The following is a 9825-nucleotide window of genomic DNA, read 5'->3' as shown; positions in this document are numbered from 1 at the left end:
TGAAGGCTGGGCTCCAGGAATCTGCGTTTCTAGGAGCCCATGTTGTGATTCTGATGTAGCCAGCCTGGCCTTCCAAAACCTCTGGGTGAGATGTGAAGCAAGCCTGTTCAGGCAGGACACCTCTTCCCTCCAGGGCATGAGACGGTGTCCTCCAGGGAGCCTGTACTTGCTGTGCGCTCACTGTCCTGCCATTCTCTGGGGATCCAGGGAAAAGCACGATTTGGCCAATGTGGCTTCTACAACCTTCAGCATGGCTAACCCATGATTTAACTTCATGAGCCCATCCAACGAGCCCTCCCTTATCACTGATGTTTTTTCTACGGAAATCAAGAGTCTGGGAAGTTTGTAATGTGCCAGGTCATACAGCCTGTCAGGATCATGCCAAAGTTAAAATCCAAATATTTTCAACTTCAAACATGCCCTCTTCTCACTGAATCAGTAAGGAACTTGGCAGTGAGTACAGAGCAGAAGTGACACTAGAGGGAAACCCAATGGAATCGGGATGGTTCTCAATCAGGGAAGGCCATGTCTGATGGGTGACCCATAGTGCTGCCCACATACTTGCATGGGTATTGGTGCGCAGGCGGCTGGTCCTCAAGGGTGGTATGTGCACATAGGAAAAGCCTGTCCTTTCTGACACTGTAACCTCTATGCTCAGCCTCTTCACCAATTGGCCGGGCCTCAGGCTCATCACCAGCTGGTACTGGCCCTGGTGCCGCTGAAGCAGTTCCTCATAGGCCAGGGAAAAAGTCACCTCTGTGCCTGCTGCCAGGCTGGTGGAGATGCGGAACTTCTCTGATTCCCGGTCCCTGGGCAGGAAAGGGAGGAGGGTGGGAAGAGAAAGGTATCTTTTGAGGAGTACAGGGGCTGTTAGACGGCCTAGTTTTGCTCCCCCTAACCCTGGTCCCAGCAGACCTGACTAGGCTTCTCGTTCAACTGAGTCACTGGCCCATGGTCTGTCATCCATGCAGGCACTCATCAGTCTGTCTCTCCCTCCTTCCCTCATTCAACCTCCTAAATATTCTGCTTGAGAAATTATCTCACAGGTGGCCCAGTCTTAAGGGAACTTAGTCCATGAAAATCTGAATCTAGAACACACCAACTAGAGTCTAATGATTCATCTTACAAAAGAGTTTTCAATTTACATACAATGCCTCATCCCCTTCTAACAGCCCCTCCCACTCTCCCCTCCCCTGTGATTTTGAAGGAGCTTGTGTATATGGCAGTAACTCAGTTTGCTGGAGGCAAAGCTAAAGTTTTTCTCTCCAGGAAACTCTCTTGGAAGCTGGGAGGAAACACTGAAGGAAGACAATACATTTCTGCCAGCTGAATGGAACTCAGGAAACAAAATTCAATTTAGAAAAATCTCACTTGCATGTCACCTTCCCGGAAGGTGCCAGTTCTTAAATAAGCCACAATCTGCTGACAGTAGAAAAGTGGAAATGGGGAAGCACATTTCCATTTATTGAATACCCACTCTGTTACAGGCTTTGATATTCATTAATTCACATCATCTTCACATGATCCTGTGAAGTAGACGTCATGTCCCCACTTTACAGAGATGGAGACTGAGGACCAGAGAGAAGGTGCATCTCCCCTGGTCACACAGCTAAGCTGATTAAGTCATGTTTGGACTGGATGGGGCCTTACCTGATGCCTACGTGAGCAGCTGTTTTTCCCTGCTGATGGGCTTCTTCATAGATTTTCTTTGCCTGGTGCTTCTCTTTGACTTCTGCAATGTAGACTTTATTGTTGATGGTCCTAAGGGGGCAAGAAAGAGGAGGGACAGCAGAGACAGAAAATAAAGAGTTGGCCAGAGACAGAGCAAGAGACACATGAGGTAGAAAGAGGAGGGGGATAGAGATAGGGAAAGAGAAAGAACAGCACAGTGCCAGAAAGCCCCAGTGTGAACGGCAAGAAAAGGAGAGAAAAGAAAAAGGAGATTTTCATTATCTCCATTTGTCAGATGGGGAAATAGAGGCCACACAGCATATGGTGGATCTGGTGTTAGAGTTTCGTGTTTCCCAAAGTGCTGAATGAATTCTGCCTTTGGCACACAACATAATGTTAGGTATGATATAACTGAATGTTTTTATTATAATTGTTATGTATTTACAGTAATGTTTACTAAAAATACAACTAACACATTAAACCCATGATCTCATAGATATTGTTGCTCAGAATAAGACTAACTCAGAAAATATTGAAAAAATATTCATTAATACTGCCATATTAATATAAAATATATTAAGTAAATAATATGGGTGGTATAAGTGGTAAAAATTGTGAAAGAAGTGTACAAGTTGCTGCAAAGGCTTTTGGGCCTGACTAAGGAGGAGGCCTTGTCTGCAGGGAGCTCAGACTTGCTTACCCCCGTTTTCCCTATTTCTCTAAGGAAGCTAATAAAGTCAAAAGAAGCCCAAAGAAGGGAGAGAACACTTTTGCCCAAGTCTTCAGGAAAGGGTCCTAGAGAAGGCAGCCTTGAAGCTAGGCCTGAAAGACAGGGAGGATATGGTTAGATAATCCTCACTGGCCATGCCTTCTCAGTTTCCTCTGTTGGCTCTTTCTCTTCCTGACCTCTAAACCTTTGGAACACTCCAAGACTCTGTTGTCAACCTTTTATCCTCTCCTCTCCCTCCCTCTCCCCTTCCGTCCTATGTTCTTTCTACGTTGACTCTCTAGGTGATGTCATTTAGCACCATGACCTTAAATACCATTTATACACAGATGACTCCCAAATCTCTATCTCCAGTGTGGACTTGTGCCCTGAACTCCAGACCCATACATCCAGTTGCTTACTTGACATCTCCACTAGAATGTTCCACAGAGACCTCAAGCTGAACATATCCAAAACTGAGCCCCTGATAACTCTCCCCTCCCAAATCTGCTCCTCCTCTGGTATCCTTGTTTCAGGACATGGTTGCTCAGCTAAAAATCTTAGAGTCATGTTGGATACTCCTCTTTGTTTCACAGTCCACATCCGATCCATCAGGGATTTTCAGCTCCATCTTTAGAAGACATCCACAATCTGACTGACTCTTACCGCTTTATTTGTTGCTGTTATCTGTGGTGCTGGAATATGGCTTGGCACAGAGGAGGTACTCCACAATTATTGTGGAGTGGACATCCTGGGCAGACAGCAGGAGAACACAGAATGTGTTTCAGGGGACAGCAAGTAGTTAAATTTGGCTGGAGTGGAGGGTCAGAGAAGGGAGGCATGGAGAGAAAGCTGGAGTGGAAGAGTGGGCCTAGAGAATAGGGGGCTTTGAACACAAGACTCAATGAGCTCATACAGCCGCTCATAAGACTTTTTGCCATGGTGAATGGAGCGTCTTGGACAAATCTTGCAAAGGGGAGGGATGGGTCAGAGCTAACCTTTGAGGAGTAATAGTTAGGTGTCCTAGAGAAAGTTAGTGCCAGTCTGTAGGATGCAAGTACAACAGCTTCTATTTTACAAATGGAGTAACTGAGGCACAGATGTCAGGAAAGTTGTTTGACTAAGGCAGGAGCTTCCAGGAACACTGAGGGAGGATAGGCAGGCAGCAGAAGAGACCACTCAGGCAAGAAGTGTTTCTAGGCAGCTGAAACAGAGTATTGCTGTGGCTGGGCTAGTGTGGGGGTGGGCCGAGCTGGCACATCCTCAAGGTCTCCTGGGGGGTGGGGGGGTAGGGTGGAGCTGGTCTGGCAGCAGGACACTGGGGCCTCTGTGTGTGCACTGCCTCCAGCCAGCATACTTTCCACAGAGTCTGCCCAAGAACATTTCCTCCAGCCTGCTTTGCTTAATTTTTTTTGAAAATTCTTTTGGTGTTTTTTTTTCTATTGAAGCAAAAATCCAAATTCTGCTTGACTACTTGGCCTTCACATCATTTGACTGCCAGCCTCTCTGGTTAGCCCCCATACTCCAGACCCATGCCTGCTCTTTTTGGTCCTTGATTCCCCTGGGTCCCAACGCGCAATGATCTTGTTCCCTTCAAATCTTACCCATATGGAAATCCTGCTTCCAGGAAGCCCTCCTTGACTGCCTCAGCACTTCTCCCCTCAGCTCCCTGGCTCTGACTCCATACTGGTCCCCTCTAACACAATCCTTTTCCAGGGGAAGTGCCAGGAGGTTCTTGACGGCACAGCCTAGACCCACCCCAGGGCTGCTGTTTCAGGCTGTACAGATTATTGATGGCACAAGAACCTTCTCCCAACTAACAGGGACAAGTGGGGCTGAACAAGGACAGATACTCTGTTTGTGCTCGGCTCAGTAATCTAGTAAATCTGATAGTCCCTCTACCTTAATTCAGGGGCCTTTTTGTAATTCACACTAAGGTGTGATACTGGCTAATGAGGCCTCACTAAGCTTTCTCTTTATTTATTTATTTATTTATTGCATTTTAGGTTTTTGGGTACATGTGAAGAACATGCAAGATTGTTGCATAGGTACACACGTGGCAGTGGGATTTGCTGCCTTCCTCCCCATCACCTACATCTGGCATTTCTCCCCATGCTAATGGATGAACCTGGAAACTGACACAAGAGCAGAAAATCAAACACCGCATGTTCTCACTCATAGGCGGGTGTTGAACAATGAGAACACATGGACACAGGGAGGGGAGCTTTCTCTTTATCTGCTCCGGCTTCCTTGTTTATCACCTTAACAGGGCGCTGTCATCTACCAGGTCTAACAAGCCACAAAAAGGTAAACACCATCTATATTGACTTACTCCCCACTAGTCAGGTTGTTTGTCCGTCGATGGCCTCTCAGATCCACCACCGCTGTTCTGCTCCCACCTTCCGCATCTCCCACGTGGGTTCTGCCCCTGTTTGCCTACTCAGCTCCTGGCCACCTAGCTGGTCCCTCCAACCCACTACCACTTCACAATCATCTCTCCTTGCTTAAAACCTTGCCATGTCTCCTCATTACGGCCCATACTTATTTCTAAAGAGGGGTGCACATGCCCCAGGGGATGCTGGAGACAAATCAAGAGGGAGTGGGAAATAATATTCCCACTCTATTTATAGGGCTTTTTTCTCATCTTTTGGTGATTAATATTTATATGCTTCATAATGTACCTAATATAGTTGCTCAGTAGTATATTTATGTAACGCATAAATTAATAAGTACATATGTTTTGGGAATATATGATCAAGTTTTTCCTGATAGGTGTGCAAACACATGAGATGGTTTAGAGACCATTAAGTGAGACCCAGGTAGGTGTTCTAACATTGGAAGCCCTGCACAGCCTCGTCTTTCTCTGCGTCTCACGTCTCATTTTTTACCACTCTTCTACCTCTTGTCTGTCCCTGACAGTACGGCGACATGGAATTACTTGCAGTTCCTCTCATTGAGGGAACATTTGTGCCTTTATTCCTTTTTCCTGGATTCCTCCAGTCCTGCCCTCACCCTGGTTGCCTGGTGAAGATGTCCTATTTCAAGCCGCAGTTTAGGTGTCATCTTTCTGAGGTTTTCTCCACCAGCCTGGGAATAGGAAACTCACCATTGTCTTCTGGTCCACCTCACCATTCCAGACATTTCACATTCAGACTTCCCTTTTTCCCTAGCATACTTTACTAAAGTAATCTACTAGCTGCCCCTCAACCCAAGGCTCTTTTTTAGAGACAGTCTCACTCTGTCACCCAGGCTAGAGTGCAGATCACAGTGCACTGCGGCCTCAACCTCGCATGCTCAAGCGATCCTCCTGCCTCAGCCTTCTGAGTAGCTGAAATTATAGGCATGTGCCACCATGCCCTGCTAATTTTTTTTTCTTTTGAGATGGAGTTTCGCTCTTGTTACCCATGCTGGAGTGCAGTGGCAGGATCTTGGCTCACCGCAACCTCCGCCTCCTGGGTTCACACAATTCTCCTGCCTCAGCCTCCCGAGTAGCTGAGACTACAGGTGCACGCCACCATGCCCAGCTAATTTTTGTATTTTCAGTAGAGATGGGGTTTCACCATGTTGACCAGGATGGTCTCGATCTCTCGACCTTGTGATCCACCCACCTCGGCTTCCCAAAGTGCTGGGATTATAGGCGTGAGCCACTGCGTCCGGCCCCTGCTAATTCTTAGTGTTTTTCTAGAGATGGGTTCTCCCTATATTGCCCAGGCTAGTCTTGAATTCCTGGCCTCAAGCAATCCTCCCACTTCAGCCTCCCAAAGCTCTGGGATTACAGGTGTGAGACACTGTGCTGAGCCAGTTTCTTTTTTTATATCCCCCTGTTAAGCTGTGAACTCTTTGAGACTAGGGACTATATGCAGTTCACCTTCCTCTTTCTGTTGGACTCAACACAGTGTAAGTCACACAGTCAGCATCAGGAGACCTTTGTTTAAAAACTAATAAAGCTAATATTATCAACTACTTAATATGTGCCTGGCGCTAATTTTAGCATATGTGTCCACATATATTAATTCATTTAATTCTTGAAAGTGGGTTCTAATTTTATCTGCACTTTGTAGATGTATAAAATGAGACTCCCAGAAATGAAGTAACTTGCCCTGGGTCCCAAACTGGTAGAGCCAGGATTCAGACTCAAGAAGTCTGATCTCGGCATAAGTTTTCTTAATCACTATGCTCTGCTGACAGAAAAAAAAGGCAAGAATGAACAAATGTATGCACAAATGGATGAAGTGGTGACTTTGGAAGCAGACTCACATAGTGAAATTGGAGATAAAGGCAAGATGAGGCAGATCCAGGTCAAAGATGGCTTCATGGACTTCAGCATGTGGATTGAACAGGACAGAGGTGACCAAGGTGTGGGCATAGCGAGACACCACCGTGGAGCGCATGGAATAGCTTGTCATTAACAGCTGAGAGAGAAGACAGGAAGAGGTGTTTTAGGTGGACTATGTCCTCAGCCTAGATGGGCTACTACTTGGGAACCCAAGATTCCTGCACAGGCCTCAAAGTATACAGGTGGAGAAACTGAGGCCCAGAGTGGGAAAACAGCTTCTGCCATCCATTTTGTTTATCTGCCTGATTACTTCAGCAAGCTTTATCAAGTCTCAGAATGCAAGACTCACAGAAGATTAGAGATCAAGGGGCCTCTCTGGGCAAGCACTTCTCTAACTTTAATGTGCACATGGCTCTCCTAGAGATCTTGTTAAAATGAAGATTCTGATCCAGAAAGACTGGAGTGAGGGCTGAGATTTTATCTTTCTAACAAGCTCCCATGGGATGCTGCTGCTGCTAGTCCACAGATTTTACTTTGAGTAACAAGGCTTTAGAATATAACAGAGCAGCCGCCATTCATTGATTTTTTTTCTTCTTTAGAATCTCAGGTGTAAAGAATTGCACTTATAAGCATAATCATGCACTGCAAGCATGATAAGTAGCTGGCGTCCATTTTGAGGTCACACAGCAAGTACAAGATCTATCTCCGTCCTCCCCTTTTTTTGAGGTAATGGTCCCTCTCTTCCCACATATGATGCACAGCCAGTTCCTTCCCAGTGTGGGCCAGTGGGACATGAGGACAATTTGAGATCAGATGGACCTAGGTTCAAATTCTGGTTCTGCAACTTCCTGTGTCTTAACTTTGGAACCTCTGTTTTCTCTTCTCTATAATGGGGATAATAATATAGCCCAGCTCACAGAGATACTGTGAGGACTAAATGAAATAATAATTTTGGGACCCCTGGTGTAGCCCCTGACATGTGCTCAGCAAATAGTACCTCTTTTCTGTGGCTCTAGCTTCTCAGTCATGAAACAGACTGAACAACCTTCCCAAATTCCCCCCAAGAAGCTAATTTTATCACAAATCCCCAAGCTTTGTTCCCTCATCCCAGAACTGACCTTTGTGCTTGATGAAGGGGGGACAGGAGGTCCCTGGTATGTCAGTTCAAGAAGAATGGTCAGCAAAAAGCTGACACAGAAGAGGTACCTCCACCCAGACATGATACACCTCTGGCCTGGATCTGTTGTTCATGTACAGAAGATCTGAGCCCGATTTCCAAACCCTTGCTCTTTTAAACCTCCAGGTATCCCTTCTCTTGAGAGGGAGGGACCATCCTGAAGGGTGGTGAAGGCTCTGAATGTGGCATTGAGGCTCACACAAGTCAGGATTGTCCAAGAGCTGGGACTGGCATCTTGCCTGGAGAAGGGCCGGTTCCATGCTTCCTTTTTTCCCCTCATCCAGCTGTAAGATGAATGGAAACTAAACATACCAGAGTGCTGGGTCTGTCTGTTTGGTGTGTTGGCTCAGGGTGGGGTTTTTCTTTCCTATAAACATCCACAGGAGCCCAGTAACTGGGGCCAGAGAAAGGTCACTTAGCACTGATCATCTTAAAAAGGTAGCAGAGATGAGAGAGGGACTGGCAAGGCAAGCCCCCAATGCTGGTCTTTCCTGGTATTTAGCCTAGTGCTGGGAGGGACTTACTCAGGATCCCATAACAGTTTAGGGGTTCCACAGACATAATAAGGTTACAATCTCCAGAATAGCCAGAGGCCAAGACAGGCTGGGGCAGGACTGAGAAGGAATATAGCACAGTGGTTTCAAAATACACGCTCTGGACTCAAATCACCTGGGTTTGAATCTCAGTTCTGCCACTTACTGACTGTATAATATTGAGCAAGTTAACTAACCTCTCTGTAGCCTCAGTTTCCTCATCTATAAAATAAGAATAGTAATAGCACCTACTTCATAAAGTTCTTTTGAAGATTAAGTGAGTTTGTACTTTTAGAATGTTTGGCATATGGTAAGTGATCAGTAAATAGCTGCTGGAAGGAGGGCAGGATGAGGCATGGCAGAGGTCAGAAGTGTGGAAAGCTCTCTGTCCTAGGGAGACCTGAGTGGAGGGAGAAGGGAGGAGCTGAGGTGCTCTGGACTCAGGATCTGCAGGTCCTGTGGAGGATGGGGGTGGGGAGTGGGGCTGAGAAAAAGGAAAATACTTGAAGGTCTGCAGGAGGACTAGCAGTTCAGTTAGAACCCTGCCGCCCCCTCCCCTCCCTCCTCCACCCACCCACACAGGGAGCACTGACAGCTCCAGTACTTGCTCTCAGGGGCAAAATCTCTGACATTTTACAAACTGTCATTTCACAAACTGCCCCAGGAACACTCATATTTGTCCTAGGGCATTTGGCATCACAACAAAGTCTTCTCATTCTGGCATCTGTGGGTCCCAAAACCTGTCAGTTGCCACCTCCCACAAGTCCACAGCAAGTTTCCTCTCAGGATTTCCTCATGAGAGAGAATCCTAGCTAGAGAACAGCTCTGCTTATACAGCAATAGAGAAAACTCCCATCAGCTACCCAGTCCTTTCCTCTTAAATATGAATGAGTAGCCAAGGAACCTCAAGCAAATTAAGGAAGCCTGTAGCATGAAAGCAAAATATTAAAAGAAATCATTAGAAGTGACCCTAGAGCAATTTGGGGATCTGGGAAACAAAAGAGAACTTCAGGGGAAGAAAATGATACTATTCTCAATAATATTCAAGAAGATATAACATGCATAAAACAAGAACTAGATGCCAGAAAACAGGAACAATCAGAGAAAACAGAGATTCCTTAGAAATTAAAAATAAGTTACTGAAATAATACATTTTTCAGGACTGGGAAATGACATTGAGGAAACCTCCCAGAATATAGGGCAAAAAACCCAAGGCAACAGAAAATGTGAGAGAAAATTTTAAGAGAGCTGGATGAATCTAGCAAGTTAAACATTTGAATAATAGGAGTTCTAGATAGAGAAAGCAATACAATGAAAGAAACTTTATCGAACACATATTAGGCCAGATGTGGTGGCTCACATCTGTAATCCCAGCACTTTGGGAGGTTGAGGTATCCACCTGACTAGTTCTCTTACCTTATGCAAGTCTTTGCCCACATGCACCTTTTCAGTGAGTCGTTCT

The 9825-nt window shown here is 45.9% G+C and overlaps 1 long non-coding RNA gene across 1 annotated transcript in view; it reads left to right on the top strand.

Moving 5' to 3' along the window:
* Window positions 1–1975: 1975 nt before the first annotated feature.
* Window positions 1976–9825, top strand: part of LOC108297033 — an 8658-nt gene continuing 808 nt past the window's right edge. The window contains exons 1-2 of the long non-coding RNA XR_001822076.2: window positions 1976–2071; window positions 7253–7379. This is a non-coding gene — a long non-coding RNA (uncharacterized LOC108297033). The remainder of the gene's footprint in view (window positions 2072–7252; window positions 7380–9825) is intronic.

This window comes from Cebus imitator, unplaced genomic scaffold, assembly GCF_001604975.1.
Source record: "Cebus imitator isolate Cc_AM_T3 unplaced genomic scaffold, Cebus_imitator-1.0 Scaffold763, whole genome shotgun sequence".
Lineage (NCBI taxonomy): Eukaryota > Metazoa > Chordata > Mammalia > Primates > Cebidae > Cebus > Cebus imitator.
The sequence above is the reverse complement of the archived record's forward strand: the minus strand, read 5'-3'. Positions and strand labels throughout refer to the sequence as shown.